Source organism: Ptiloglossa arizonensis, chromosome 2 (genome assembly GCF_051014685.1).
Source record: "Ptiloglossa arizonensis isolate GNS036 chromosome 2, iyPtiAriz1_principal, whole genome shotgun sequence".
Taxonomy (NCBI): Eukaryota; Metazoa; Arthropoda; class Insecta; order Hymenoptera; family Colletidae; genus Ptiloglossa; species Ptiloglossa arizonensis.
The window spans coordinates 3,396,817-3,411,913 of NC_135049.1; the positions used below are offsets into that span (position 1 = coordinate 3,396,817).

The 15,097-nt window shown below is 38.6% G+C and overlaps 1 protein-coding gene across 1 annotated transcript in view; it reads left to right on the forward strand.

Annotated features, from left to right (window-relative positions):
• The first annotated feature begins 8,898 nt into the window (after window positions 1-8,898).
• Window positions 8,899-15,097, forward strand: part of LOC143154961 (E3 ubiquitin-protein ligase MIB1-like) — a 51,768-nt gene continuing 45,569 nt past the window's right edge. The window contains exon 1 of the mRNA XM_076327104.1: window positions 8,899-9,363. The gene's annotated coding sequence lies outside the window, so the exon portion shown is untranslated. The remainder of the gene's footprint in view (window positions 9,364-15,097) is intronic.

A 15,097-nucleotide genomic window follows, 5' to 3' on the forward strand; every position in this document is an offset into this window, starting at 1 on the left:
CTAGAATGGATCGCGTGGCGTGGCCGTGTCTGGAAAAATTCCATCCACCTTGAAGGTACTACACCGGAAGTGCTATTTGCTGATCGATTTTGATGGGACCCGGCCGAGCCCTGGAACGGTAACCGAGGAAACTCGTGCGGAGAAATTGCGAATTTTGCGATGTATTTCGGCACGCGAATATGGCCGCGTAAGATACGCGAACGACGTGTCAGCGAACACTCGCTGGCGAATGTTGACAGGACAAACAATGTACGCGATAAAACGAAAACGGGGAGAGGAACGGGAATGGAAAACCAGATACCAAGACTCCGATTCGTTGGTCCACGCTCTGGAAAGCTATTAACAAATGGAGAATCGTAAGTAGAGACGTTTTTTTTTTTTAATACTGGAGCTAGTACTGTTCGTATCGGAGCACGTATCTTCGAAGTTAGATCGGGGAAATATTAATTTACGAGTACCGTCGGTTGTTTAATTTGATAATTGTCCAGGAATATTGTGGGCAAACACACCGTTGATAATTGAGTAATTTTAAAAAGCAATTCGAAACCGGACTTCCGTGCAGCGGAAATTGGATCGAAACATTACATATTTTTTGCAAGTAGAGTACGATAGAAATATAAAGTTTCCGATGGATTATTATTCATTACCGAATATTAATCCATTAAGAACTCTCCGCTCCGAACGAACAGCAGACCTGGTATAAAAAAAGAAGAAACTCTCTGGAGCATTCATTAAAAAATTCGTTCCTGGTTCGTAAATTTTAATAAAAGTTACAACATTCTTTCAGAGACGCGAGTAATAAAAACAAATGAAACCAGGTGGGTGCGAGTGCATAAGAGACTAGATACGGCTAAAGTGCTGTTTATTAAGATACATAACCTCGATTTGGAACATCAGATCTACGCTAAGAAATATAAATAAAGCTTCGAATATTATTACGATTTGCGAAATTTTTCGCGTCGTTTAACAGCCAACTAGCAAAAGTCGATTAAAAGTGTAATTATCTTCATCGTACTATCTCTCGATGGTTCGGTTAGCAAAATACTCTTAGAATGTGATCGTTCGTTCGCCAATTGTGCAAATTTGGAAAAAAAATTAAGCAGGACTTGCAATAATAACCAACGTTAGCCAATTAAAACTTACCTGCATAATTTGAGCGGTAATTATCTCAGTTATACCGTTTCGAATGTATTTACGGCACCTATATTGTATCCCTAAATTTATGTTGAAGCCCAAATTAGAATATCAGATTATCAAATTTCGGGAAAGTTCCTAATTGCTGTACGTGGTCAGCGTCGCTTTAAGGACGAAGTTCTAGCAACATTAATTAGACACAAATCAATGTAACTAGATACCGTGTCTGCGGTGAACGTAACGGAGGTACACGAACGCTCTTTGTTCGTTCAACGAGAAAGTACTGCTCTAAAAAGTATTTGCACGCTGTATTACAAGGAAATTCTTCTTACCTGAAAGATTCGTTTTAACGAAAGTTTGTGTGCACGTAGAGCATAATAGTGTACACATAGAGAAATTCTTTTGTCCGCAGGAAATTTCTTTAAGAAGGTACAATCGAGTCTCAAAGGTTTCAATGTTTTTTTTTTTTTTTTCATTCTTTTGATGCAAATTTTCTTCCGACTTTTTTTGCAACGGAACGATAGAGCTGAACACTTTTCGTCTGAAAAGTTTTACTCTGTTTCGCACCATTGCAAAGTTGTATTTGAAAAATCGAAGAGAAAATGGCACCGTAAAGGCTGATTTCAAATGTTTCTTTACACAGAATATTCTTGCGAAAAATGTTCACTCTTTGGTGCTTTATTATTCAACTGTGAAAAGAGTCCCCCAAAAGAATTGTATTAAAACAATGAAGAAACGTTGAATTTTCGAATCTTAATTTCATCCTTTCGAGAAGATATTTTATCGACAAAAAAATTCTGTCATAGTATGCTGTACACGAACACGAACTTTCATTAAAATCGGACTTGTAGGTTAGAGGAATTTCCGCGTAATATACTGTACAAATACTTTTTCGATCCACTGTATATACGTTAAAAGTGAGCCAGAATCTGCTGAATCAAAAATGAATTCAATTACCGTATCTCCCTCGCGCTTCCACAAACGATACGAACCGTTTCTTTTTTTTTTCACCGTGTTCACCGGGTTCACCGGCTACCCAGTCAGCATGCAAGCTCCGGACCCAAGATAAAGCCAATCTTTTTCATAAACGCGCGATAGTTTCGTCGATTTTATCTAGGAAAGAAATCTTCTCGGATCGACCACGGACCGCGGCGTGAATTAGAGATTTAATCTGGGAGATTAGTTTTTCTATCATTCCGGGCAAGCACGAAGAAGGGGAGACGAAGCTTTTTGGCTCGAGATTCTCGAAAGGTAGGCAATATGTGTGTCACGTGCTCGATGGCGCCTTTTCCCTCCGCCGCCATCTTCCGCCCTTCCCACTGCATTCGTCTCTACTGCAGCACGTCGTCTGTACCCTGTCCAGAGCTACCCCTAAATAGCGATGGGACCAATGCTGCCCGAGTACTCGAAACATTCGAACAGCTCGAAACTTTGAATGGAAGAAACGCTTATAGTTGTTACGTGCTCACCTTGAACGAATGATAAATTTAACGCACGGAAAGGAAAAGAAACGAAATTACGTTATACAGAAGGAGTGTTTCGGAAAATAGAAGCCAAGTGTCAGAAAGCTGTCCCTTTTAAACTAATTGAAACACTCGAATTAGAAAATTCGAGGATCTTTCTGTAATCGAGTCCACTCCTTTCGCTTTTAATCGTAACGATCTGGTTAAATTAGACAAAAATGGTCCAGCTTTTCGAAAGGACGAGTATATCAATGGCTCTTTGGATATAATTAGAACCTCTTGCTCGCTGGTACACATCGAATGCGCTTTATGTGGTCTCTACCGAAAATGAATTAAATTACAGTACAATCGTACCGGAGACTGTTTACCGCGTGCATATCGAAACGATATAATTTCAAAGAATTGCGAAAAGTACACTTTCGCAAAATCGTCGGAATCGTGGGGCATATATTGGGTTGTTCGGAAAATCATTTCGCTTTCCAAAATGGAGAATATATAATTTAATAAAATGTTTATACACTCTAAAAAAATCGTGCTTCATTTCCACCAAGAGAAACGAAATGACTTTCCAAACAACCCAATGTTTCGGACTCGAAAGAAGGGAAGTTTTCGACGTAAGAATACCAAACACTTTCTCTATTTATCGAAGTGTTTATTTTAAGTTTGTTCGTAATGGCAACATAATTATGTATTTTTATATGCCATTGGTTGATACGTCAAAAATCTCCCGAGTGATGATATTTCTCTTTCGAGTACCAGCACGCAAAAACTGAAAGATTCGATGTTCGTTCAGAATTATTAAACGTTAAATACCCTGTAAGAATATTGTTCGATTTGTTTCAGCACGAACCTGTACTATGAACGAACAAGGTGGGAGTAAACTCGTATAATACGATACGATAACGCCGTTAATAAAAAGAAATAGGGAATAAAATTTCGGTAAAGCGATTGATTAATTAACGAAGATACCGATAAATCAATAGCCGCGAGAAATTAATATTTTTCCGTCAAATATCGAATCTATCCGAGAGGGTGTTGGTCCCATCGCTATCCACGGGTCACGTGCAACGCGTCAGGGCCGTAGGGTGGTGGTCTTGCGTAGAGAAGCAAGAAGTAGGGGTTGTTTCGTGAGCCGCATACCGAACCTGGTCCCGGTCCCGATAAACACCACCGATGCCGGGCTGCTGAAAATCGAGGGACCGGAATTTCCGCGACAATCACGAATTTTCACGGGCACTCATCCAAACTCGATCTACCGCGAGGCTGCTCGCGTTTCTGCGTCCCAATAGCGATTGCGGTTGAGGGTTGACGTTCCCGAAACGTCAAAGGCGAACCGGAGAGGAAATATTCTCCTTTGATTCAATAACGAATTCTTTTGGTAGTAACAGGCAACGCCTTTGATTCATTACACAATTATCGAAACTATATTCTACAGCTAGATTGTACAATCTTCGATACCAATTGAGCCCCTTCGATTCATTACACAATTATCGATACTGTATTATACAGCTAGATTATATAATCTTCGATACCAATTGAGCCCTTTTGATTCATTACACAATTATCGAAACTGTATTATATAACTGGATTATACAATCTTCAATCCTCATTGAGCCCCTTTGATTCATTACACAATTATGAAAACTGTATTATATAACTGTATTATATAATATTCGATTTCAATTGAGCCCTTTTGATTCATTACACAATTATCGAAACTGTATTATATAACTGGATTATACAATCTTCAATCCTCATTGAGCCCCTTTGATTCATTACACAATTATGGAAACTGTATTATATAACTGTATTATATAATATTCGATTTCAATTGAGCCCTTTTGATTCATTACACAATTATCGAAACTATATTATATAACTAGATTATATAATATTCGATCTCAATTGAGCTCCTTTGATTCATTACACAATTATCGAAACTATATTATACAGCTAGATTATATAATCTTCGATACCAATGAGCCCCTTTGATTCATTACACAATTATCGAAACTATATTATACAGCTAGATTATATAATCTTCGATACCAATTGAGCCCCTTTGATTCATTACATAATTATCGAAACTGTATTATATAACTGGATTATACAATCAACAATCCCCATTGAGCCCCTTTGATTCATTACACAATTATCGAAACTGTATTATATAACTGAATTATATAATATTCGATCTCAATTGAGCCTCTTTGATTCGTTTTAATCTGCCTTCTACTTATGCAAAGTTTAAGAAACAATGTTACTATCATCTCTTATTTCATAAAGTCGAGTTTCTTTACGATTTCTTCAAATTTTTTTTATCGGGATTAAAAAAATCGCTTTATCGTTTCCCTAAGTTTTATCCAACTGTTTGAAGATCAACATTTTGAACTGTCACAATTTAACGAGATCGTAGCAGAGAGCAGACAAGACGATAGTAACTCCATTCGCGAAAAAAAAAAATCGCACGCTTCACATCAGTCATTGCAGCTCGCGAGGACTTGGTCTGCGTCTTTTTCCTGGTACAAGGTGGGTAATTCAGAAGAGAAGCAGTTCGTGACTCAATCTAGAATCGTCCATTCTTTGACTTTGATAAACGAGTGCCGGAATAACCGCTCCCACCGCTGTGACTGAACTAAGTATTTACAGGGTGTCCCAATCATCACCGGTCGATTTAAATTTCGCGCCCTTTTTAAAACGTCCAACCGATTCACCTGAAACATGACACATGTCATCTAGAGAGATGGGAAATTAATCGGGGAAAAGTACACAGTGATAAATGGAGTGCAAATTATTCAGGCGCATTACTAAATTAAATTAAATTAAATTTTTAATTAAATTAAAAAATCGCGATTTTTTACGCTAACGATTCGGGATCTTCGCCGATCTTTCAGAGGCAAAGAGAGATCGGACCGCCCATTCCCACACGAGTCACACATTCTGAACCTTAGCCACGATCTCTGCCATAGTAGCAGGAATAGATTTTAATTGCATCCATATTTCAATATGTATATAAATATAAAACTCGGAGACTATAAACCTAAATTTCTGAAGTGTAGGTTTTCTCTTGGTTTTTTACTATAAAAAAATCACGGTCGAAAACGTTCTGATGAAATTGAAGTTTGTCGAAACTACTGTAAATACGATTTTTTATATTTTTTTCCAAGAAAGCGTTTCAATTGTTACGAAAATTTGTAATCTTGTTACCATTTAATCGATATGTAACGCAAATAGTGATTCGCAATGAAAATAACGAATTTGAACGTTATTGTAATTTTGGTCGAACAATTACGAGGGCCATTAAAAAGTTTCAGAACGACCGTTCAATTATGCGAACTAGGACCATGTTTTCAGAATTAAAAGTCGAATTTCATAGTCGGAGCCCGAAGTAGGTGAATAATTGACCTGTATTGTAGGAAACTCAAGGATGCAAGTTCGGTCGTCGAATCGGAACTTTTGAAATTAATTATAAAAGTTATTATCCCATTATAATTATTCTCTCCATATCGGTCCTTGGCTTTTAAAGTCGTACTAATTCGAATTCACCGATTATTCGAACGTGGAAACGCATTCGAGCCTGTAATGTCGGGTTCCGTATTTAACAACGAAATTTCAATAATAAAAATTGCAAAATCACGAAGTCACGCCACAACTAAACAACAAAATAGAATTATAAGGATATTTTAAATTTCCTCGAATCATGTTCGTATTATGAATTTCATACGAGGAGGTAATTTTGCGTTTAAAAATAAATTATAAACGTGTAATTAATTGTTTTCATACGGTGTTCCATTTTACTCAAATTCGTGTTAACCTCTCCAGGGATAGCAACGTATATGTACGTACACGTTTAGTTTATAAATTCTTTTCGACTCTAAAGATGGTTCCCATTACGGTGACAAAACCACATTGTCTTATACCCGTGCGAAAGAACAAAATAGGAATAATGATAATAACGATAATAATAATAGGTTCACCGTATTCGAACAATAACGAAACGGAGCAGTGGTGTGACGCGGCAGCCGCAGTTACTTGGTAATGTAAACACGTACACCCCTTTTTCCCTCGTGCTAGACCGGCAGTCCAATAAAATCGTACTTCTCCTTCCTACCCTCTGGGGCTTTCTTAACGACGTGCCAGGATAGGCGAGGTCTAACTCCATGAAAAGTTATCCGTGGATTCAATATCGTTCGCCTTCGACGAGGATCCAACTACCGACTGGCTTCCCTCGAATTCTATGCAGAATTAATTAAAAACAGGATAGAGTAGGGCTCTTTAATCTTTTAAAGTATTTCGATGACCGAGAATACTTCCAACTTCGCTCCGTAAGAAAGATTTCCGAGGGCAATTGCATTTCTGACTAATTAAGCTGCGCTGGGTGCTTGCTTCGCCTTTGGTCTCCTTTCGTCACCGTCCCAGAGATTCGAAAATAATTAGCGGTGGATCTCCAGGCAATTTACGATTTTCTTTCGCGAATAAATGTTTTTACGGATTTTGTTGGCACGACGCGACGCGGTGACGCCATTCGAAAAACCGATCTCGAGGATGGCGTGCGAGTTTTTTGGAATATTCGAGCAGCAGCCGCGCTTCGGGAAATGTAATTTTCTAACTTTTCGGTACATCGTGTCGCAGTTGCAGAAATTGCAACGTCGAATGAATTCCAACGTCCATCCTAGTGATTAGAAGTAGGATACAGGGGAGGGGTAAAATTACACATAAAATTTCAATGGAATGCATACCGTTCGAGACGAAAAATCAGTAGATTGTAAAAAATATTTCGTGGAAAGGGAAATATTGATTTCAAGACTACCAAAATGGTTTCTCGTCTTTCTATATGTAGAAATCGATTTTCGAAGCTTTGGGGATTAGTATTCTCGGTATCTGGATGGAAGCGAAATGTTATTTTACCATTTCAATGAATGCAGCCATATAGAAAGTTAGTCTAGAAACTGGATCGAGCTATGATTAAAAGATGACGAAAATTAGTACATAGACCGAAGTAATGCATAATTTTCTCTCAGTAGAACGATTTCGCACAATAAAATTGTACTAATCGTACTTCGTATCGTCAAGAAATAATAAAATACCTTTTCTTGATATAGTTGTTTTAGCATAATTGCTAAGTGTTTACTGCTACACATATCATTGTCTAATATTCCACGATTTGAGAAAAAGAGTAAAAAGATCTGGTATAAAATCGTTACTTTCCCTCGATACAACGCGAGCGAACTCTATCTATCGCGGACTATATCGAGAGATTACTGTACTCGTTGTAAATAATACAAAATATAAAAAATATAATATTCATTCGATATGTGTACATGTGTATAAAATAACTTATTCTTGTCAAGCCTTATGGAACTCGGTTGCAAACGAGTCGCGTTCGGTTTCGAGTCGAGACGAAACAGCAAATCTCTGGATTAGAATCGCTACTTTCCCTCGATACAACGGAAGTGAAACCTATCAGTGTCGCGGACTATATCGAGAGATTACTGTACTCGTTATAAATAATACAAAATATAATATTCATTAGATATGTGTGCATGTGTATAAAATAACTTATTCTTGTCAAGCCTTATCGAACTCGGTTGCAAACGAGTCGCGTTCGGTTTCGAGTCGAGACGAAACGAGCGAATCTCTGGATTAGAATCGCTACTTTTCCTCGATACAGCGGGAGCGAAACCTATCAGTGTCGCGGACTATATCGAGAGATTACTGTACTCGTTATAAATAATACAAAATATAATATTCGTTAGATATGTGTGCATGTGTATAAAATAACTTATTCTTGTCAAACCTTATCGAACTCGGTTGCAAACGAGTCGTGTTCGGTTTCGAGTCGAGACGAAACGAGCGAATCTCTGAATTAGAATCGCTACTTTCCCTCGATACAGCGGAAGCGAAACCTATCAGTGTCGCAGACTACATCGAAGGACCGCTGTACTCGTTGTGGAACAAATCCTTTCTTCGTTAAATCCTCGATCGAAGAATACTAACGAGAATCGACACGGTGACGATAAATGTGAAGCCTCGAAACTAAAAAAGATATCAAAGGCATCCAATAGTGTGTTGAACGCTCGTCGCGACACAGACGTGCTTTGCAAATATCTTATCGCGCGATGAACCAGACTTGTTATTATTGACCGGGCTCGGTGGTATCGAAGTTGGAGCAACTCTGGATCCAGCAGCCAGAAGCAAGTAGTTACGTAAGTGGAGCATGTCGATATCGAAATTCTGTTAACTACATCACTGGTACCCGCAGCCACAGTGATGAACGGCTGGTGTCCGCAGCCATAGCGACGAACGGCGAGCATTGACAAGGCAGGAACGTTGGCAATTAATGGGAGGTGGGACTTAATTAGTACAATCTCCGTGGTGTGTTCCATTCCCGGCGTATCGAGTCCCGTGTCTACGTCCGCCTCTCATTGTACCCCTAAATGCTTGGCGTTCCAGCGCGTTCCTCAGAAGAAGGTAATATCCTCCTGGAAGCCTTGACTACGACTTCTTGCGGGACAACGTCGCTGAAATACCGATTTAGATACGAGCACGGACAGAAAAGCGGGTAGAAAAGTTACTACTTCGGGGAGACGTCGTTCCCAAAAGGAAATTACATCGAATGTTTGAGAATTTTTTGCGAAACTTGAAACAATTACTCGCGAGATTCAACGTAAATCGGAGAACGATGTCGTGGAGAAGAACAGAGAACGAAAATCTACCGAAATTTTATAGAAGAACATCGGTATCGTCGTGCGAGGAAAAGTAGAAGGTAAGATAATATTGCGCGACGTAATTTATAAGTGGAAAATTGAACACTCGTTCACCCCGAATCTTCGAATCGATTTATTTTGCAAAATTTGAGTACAGAAACGTACAAATATTGCGACTAGTCTTCGATCTGTAGTAAAATGTATAATTCTTTCGGACCGTGCATAATTTTTCCATTAAAAATTAATTTTCAAATTTTGGCGCCAAGAGCTACTTGTTTGCTCGGATTGGACCCATCTTTGTAGGATCTTCGAACCTCAAAATAACCCACCCTGTACATGTGTGTGTAATGCAACTCGTTAATGAAACCACAAGGTGATGAGATAAATAAATGTATCTTTAAATGAATGATAATTTCACATGAACGGTTCCAAAAGCTTCCCGTATAAATTAATAATCCAACTTACAATTTCTATTCTTCGTTAAAGGAAAGGAAAAATTCCTAGAATTTTTAATCGGTATATTTTCGTACGTAAATCACTCCATCGATTTCACACCGAAATGAAAAAGAAACTAAATTCTATGTCGGTCCGCTAGATCTATACATTCAGATAGAACGCAAGCCCGGTTCCATGTATACGTTGTCGGAGTAAATAAATCTTTATTATGTCAGTGCTTCGATCGTGTACACTGCATGGCTTCTGGACGTGTACATAACATTTGCAAATACGGCACTAACGTCGACGAGCACTCACGGTGTGCACTATATTAACGTGACGGGCTGAAACGTTAATCCAGATGCGTTGATAACGTTAATATATTAGCCAGCAAATTCATTATCGGTGAATATGTGTTTTGCGGTACGCCCCGAACATCATGAAAACGAAGAATCGGTCTGCTATGTCCGTCGATACCGCTTCCGCAATGACATTAATTATTTGTTTTCTCTGTTTCGATGCTGGTTCCTATAAGTTTCTCCCTCGTGGTATTCAAATTACGAATAATCGAGTAGCATAGAAATAGTTCTCGATACATAAATTTTCAAAATTATCTTGGATCGTTCTTAACGCCATTTTCCACCAGTTGAAATTTCATTCTTTTGTAATTCAATCTTCCGGTCGTAAAAAAACATCGATACATTTTAATCGGCACTTTAGAACCAGTACGTTCAAGGAATAAATGTATTTATGATCGCCATTTTGCGAGGTAATTTTGATATTGAATTTTAGTACTTAAAATTAAAGTATTTAAGTATTAAAGTACTTGAAAATTTTTAATTAAAACTGTCTTCTAATATCACGGTACAAGTATAATATAATTATTATTGTAAATAAAGATGTCGTGTTTAAATTTCCGAAGACGTGTACCGCGTCTTACCGCGTGAGAAAAATACGGTACTCTTAGTTGTTGCATGGATGAAACGCTAGATGACGTGCATCGCTAAGTTTTGAAAATGAATTTCGTTACACGTGAACCTAAGTCTCGTGTTTAAAATATGAACAAAACTCCATCGACAAAATTCCGTCGATAGTTTCTCAACACGTAAAATTTAAAGTAGATAATTAACTGTTCTGCGTTGAATATATTTCATTGCATTTTGGGAAGAAAATTCTGATGCGTGTAACGTAGATTAATAAAATAAAAACAGTCACCATCCCACGATAATGACACTTCAGGATTGTCATCAATTTTTATGAAACGGTATTCGTACGATGCAATAATATAATAGAGTTCGGATACAAGTAATCGATACTTTGCACGTTTCGTTGAAATTACACGTACGAAAATCTAACGATAAATAACAATATCGTATTAAAGCTCAAAATCACGTCATCTAGCGTATCAACCTCGACAAGTGGATGGAGGCTCGCGGAGAGGGGGAAGGAAATTCGATGCCGCTGCATTCTCCTCAAAAGGCAAGAATTAATGAACCACCGTGTACATCACCGTCGTTCCCATTGTTTCACGTCGCGCGTCAACTTCCGATCCGCGCTAGTTTTACCTCTGGTGTTACATACTACCCCGAGTTGGGAGCCTCGCGTAGAAAATACTCGGTTAAATTCCGTAGAGGAAACTGGTCGACTAGGAAATCGAGCTTTACGGGGATGGGTGGGGGACGGGAGGGTACACGTGGATTATTCCTATCAGGAAGTTCGTTAGAGATTGATACGGCGGGTGAATCCTTTTTCACGTTGGCCCGCTAATTGAACTAGTTTGGTAAGGTGTCTCGTTCTGGACTTTAGTAGTCCGGCACCGTTGCACGGACGTGTAATGGCTGAACTGGCCGCTATTCCAATCGTCATAAATTGTCGCGGAGAACGTGACGATCGTACTGAGTAGCCAATAGATGCGCGTGCCTGTCATTTGACCCCTATAGCTTCTCTTGACGTTTCGCGCCCGACAACCCTCCTTGCCGGCTTTGACTACCGATTCGCGTACACCGGTGCATTTATCGAGGCGAAATGATCAAGTTTGTACAGTAACGTGTAACGCGCTCTCTTTGGTTCGTTTCTCGATTTAATATTATAGTTACGTGGTATTGTCGACATATGTATTTCGAAATATTTTATGACAAATATTGTGTCGTATGCAGCCCAGTATGCTTTATATGCACAGAAACTTTCAGTAAGTCAGATTTGTAGGTTAGGGGAATTTCCTCGTAACATATCCACTGTGTTTACTCTTTCTTTGTGACACTCATGACGAAGTAAACTTTGGGAAAAAGGTCTATTGGGCGGTATACATTCAACATAAACAGTTGCCCTGTCAACAACCACTGCAGAGTCAGATTTCACGTGCCCCATGATACCCCTTGGAATTGTTCTTTTTAGTTCTCAAATGTATACAGGACGTCCCAATCATCGCCGGTCGATTTGAATTTCGCGCTATTTTTAAAATCTCGAACCGATTAACCCGAAACTTAGCATACGTCGTCTAAACAGATGGGAAATTAATTGAAAAGATCGGTGGTCTGTAAAAAAAATTAAGGCGGCTATTTGGAAGACGTCTTGTTCCATTAATTTAATACTCTCGACAATTTTCTGCTTACTCTGTGAATTATAATTTATTAGCATTTTTTTTTTTTTCTGAAAAATAATGACTTCTTTCAAATGTCGTGCATTAATGTAATTTCTAAATTATGTTTCTCTGATTTTTAGAGGGGAAAGTTGGCCCACCATACGATTATTCATAATGACTGGTAAATACTTTTGTTCCGTAACAACTAGTAAATGTTTTGTTCTCTGTAATCGTGCTAACTGAATACAAAAGAAAAGTTGAATAATGTAGAGGACCGTGGTCAAAGGAAGCATTTTTGAATACCATAGTGGCAATTTAAAGTGGAAAAATGGGTACGAATGCAACAGCGATGCGTAAAGTATAAAAAATGATTCTACAAAGGATGTTTCAAATTTTGAAACTTATGCAATTTTTGCGGAAAAGTTTAGTTTAAACTGAAAAAAGAATTTTTCGTTTTAGTATTTCCGAAATATTTCTTCTTCCTTCTTTTTATAGAAAACTAAAATCATAACGTATATTTTATTCATACATCTAAGCAGATAATTCGTAGAAAACTTTTTAAATAAACTGAATCGTTTGGTTATTTTTGACAAAAAAAACTTCAAACTATACTCATTTTCGTGACATAAAATTGAACGTACAGCTTTCGAACTTTTTTTTAAATTACCCAATTATTAACAAAAAAAACTTAAAAGTATACTCATTTTCGCGACATAAAATTGAACGTACAGCTTTCGAACTTTTTTTTAAATTACCCAATTATTAACAAAAAAAACTTAAAAGTATACTCATTTTCGTGACATCAAATTGAACGTACAGCTTTCGACCTTGTTTTTTAAAATTACCGAATTATTAACGTTGTCATTGCCTACAGTATTCGTGGACAATTATCAAAATAGGTAAATATCGTTAAGTTAATTTACCCTTTCCCTTTAACATCGAAGATACTTACACCATCTGATACAAATAGAAATATATTTGTTATTGGTGGTTCTAGTGTTAAAAGAAGAAGGATTCGTAGGTAATTGATTTTCCAGTGTCCGTCAATCGGCCAGCAAATTCTATAACAAGTAATAACTCGGTTATTGACTCATGACTTTAAACGGTTACCGTTTCATCGCGATCACGTGAGCCGAATCCCGCTGGCCGAACTCGCGTGCTATTCGATTTCACAGACTATTCACGGGAGAGAAAGGGAGAGGAGAAACGAGAGGCGACCAGGTGAATACGGAGCCCGGCAGTGCAGCATTAAATTTGTCGACGGTAAAATAGGTTTGCGTACAGCGGCGGTAATGCTCTTGATTAAGCCAAATGAGTTACGCTGATATTATTCCCGTAAAATAATAATATTAGACTCTGTATTATTGGCTAATGTTGGTATTTGCATTAATGCTGGCGCCTACTAATTTAGAGTCCACCTATCCGTCGTATGTGTTATATCGACAGTCGATATACGTTATTGCTGTTCGTTATTGCTGAACTACTACTCGAACTCGAGGAACGAAAACGAGTCGGTGTCCAGGACCAACGTGAATAAGAATATTAGGACGACCGAGGGACTGATATCAATGTTTGTGATTCTCTTGAGTAGTTATGCTTTCGAGTCTTTATTTCTGTAAGTTCTCTACTGTAGTCGAATTAAATCAGCCAACCGGAAGTGCTTCTGTGACTGACAAGGAAACTCGAAGGGTACGTTCGGAAAACAAATTTATTTTCAGACAACAAGTGAATTAAATATCATTTTATAGCATAACAATTTTATTATTTTTAGACAATACGTAAATTAAATATCATTTTATAGCATAAGTGTCATTTTATAATAAAGTTTGAATCATTTTTTCACGGCTTGTCAAATGTGACAACCAACGAAGAATGTTTCACCGGAAGGAATTGTGGGAATAGCGAATAACTTCGCCATTTTGTAGGATTTTTACTTTTGCAAAATTCTAAAATGAAGCTGAAAGTTATATTTATATTCTCCAAAAAAGACTACGTGTTTCGTTTAGTAACTATCTGGGGAAAAAATTCGTAAACTTTCCCTATTTTCTAACGTCTCAGAGTGGTGTGTACCCCTTTAACGGAGGAATTGAAGGTGTAGTAACGGTAACCTTAACCGATAATAGAGAGCTAATTCGATTTGCTAAGAAAATAGGTGAATCGAGAATGTACGTTCTTGGCTGCGCCGGTGACGCAAATTCGTTCTCGATTTAGAGCAACCCTTAATCTCGCGGCACCGACGAATTGTTTGCAACAATAGGGGCAAGCCGCGACAGGTCCTTGCGCTCGCGCTAGCGAACGAGCTACCGATTCAAATCGCGACAATGACGGCAATGCAAATCCGGCGGTGGCTGCATCATGAATAGCCTCCAAGCTTCCACGCATAGCTGGGATCACATCCACTCGCAGCAGCCCACCCAACCCCGTCGTTTCTGCTCCCTAGACTGTCAGTTATTTATTAGGGTGAACGCTCATACCGGCACCGCTGTCTCAACCTCATAAATCGAGTGTTTAGCGCAGTTTTATGCCCCACCCCTCACCCGGTCGTCCCTAGGAACCCTTTCTCCGTTTCTCCGTTTCTCTCGCGAGGCGACCCGTCGCCCCGAACAATGAATTGATAAATTTGATTAGGTCCCGCTGGATGTTCCGGATCGTACTCGTCGAATTCTTAAGAAAATTCTTCGCGTTCTTCGCGCGACGAGCAGTCTCGTAGGCGCGTAATTTCACGCGACCAATCGCAAAAACTGATCGATTCCTTTCTAACAAATGAAACGCAACGA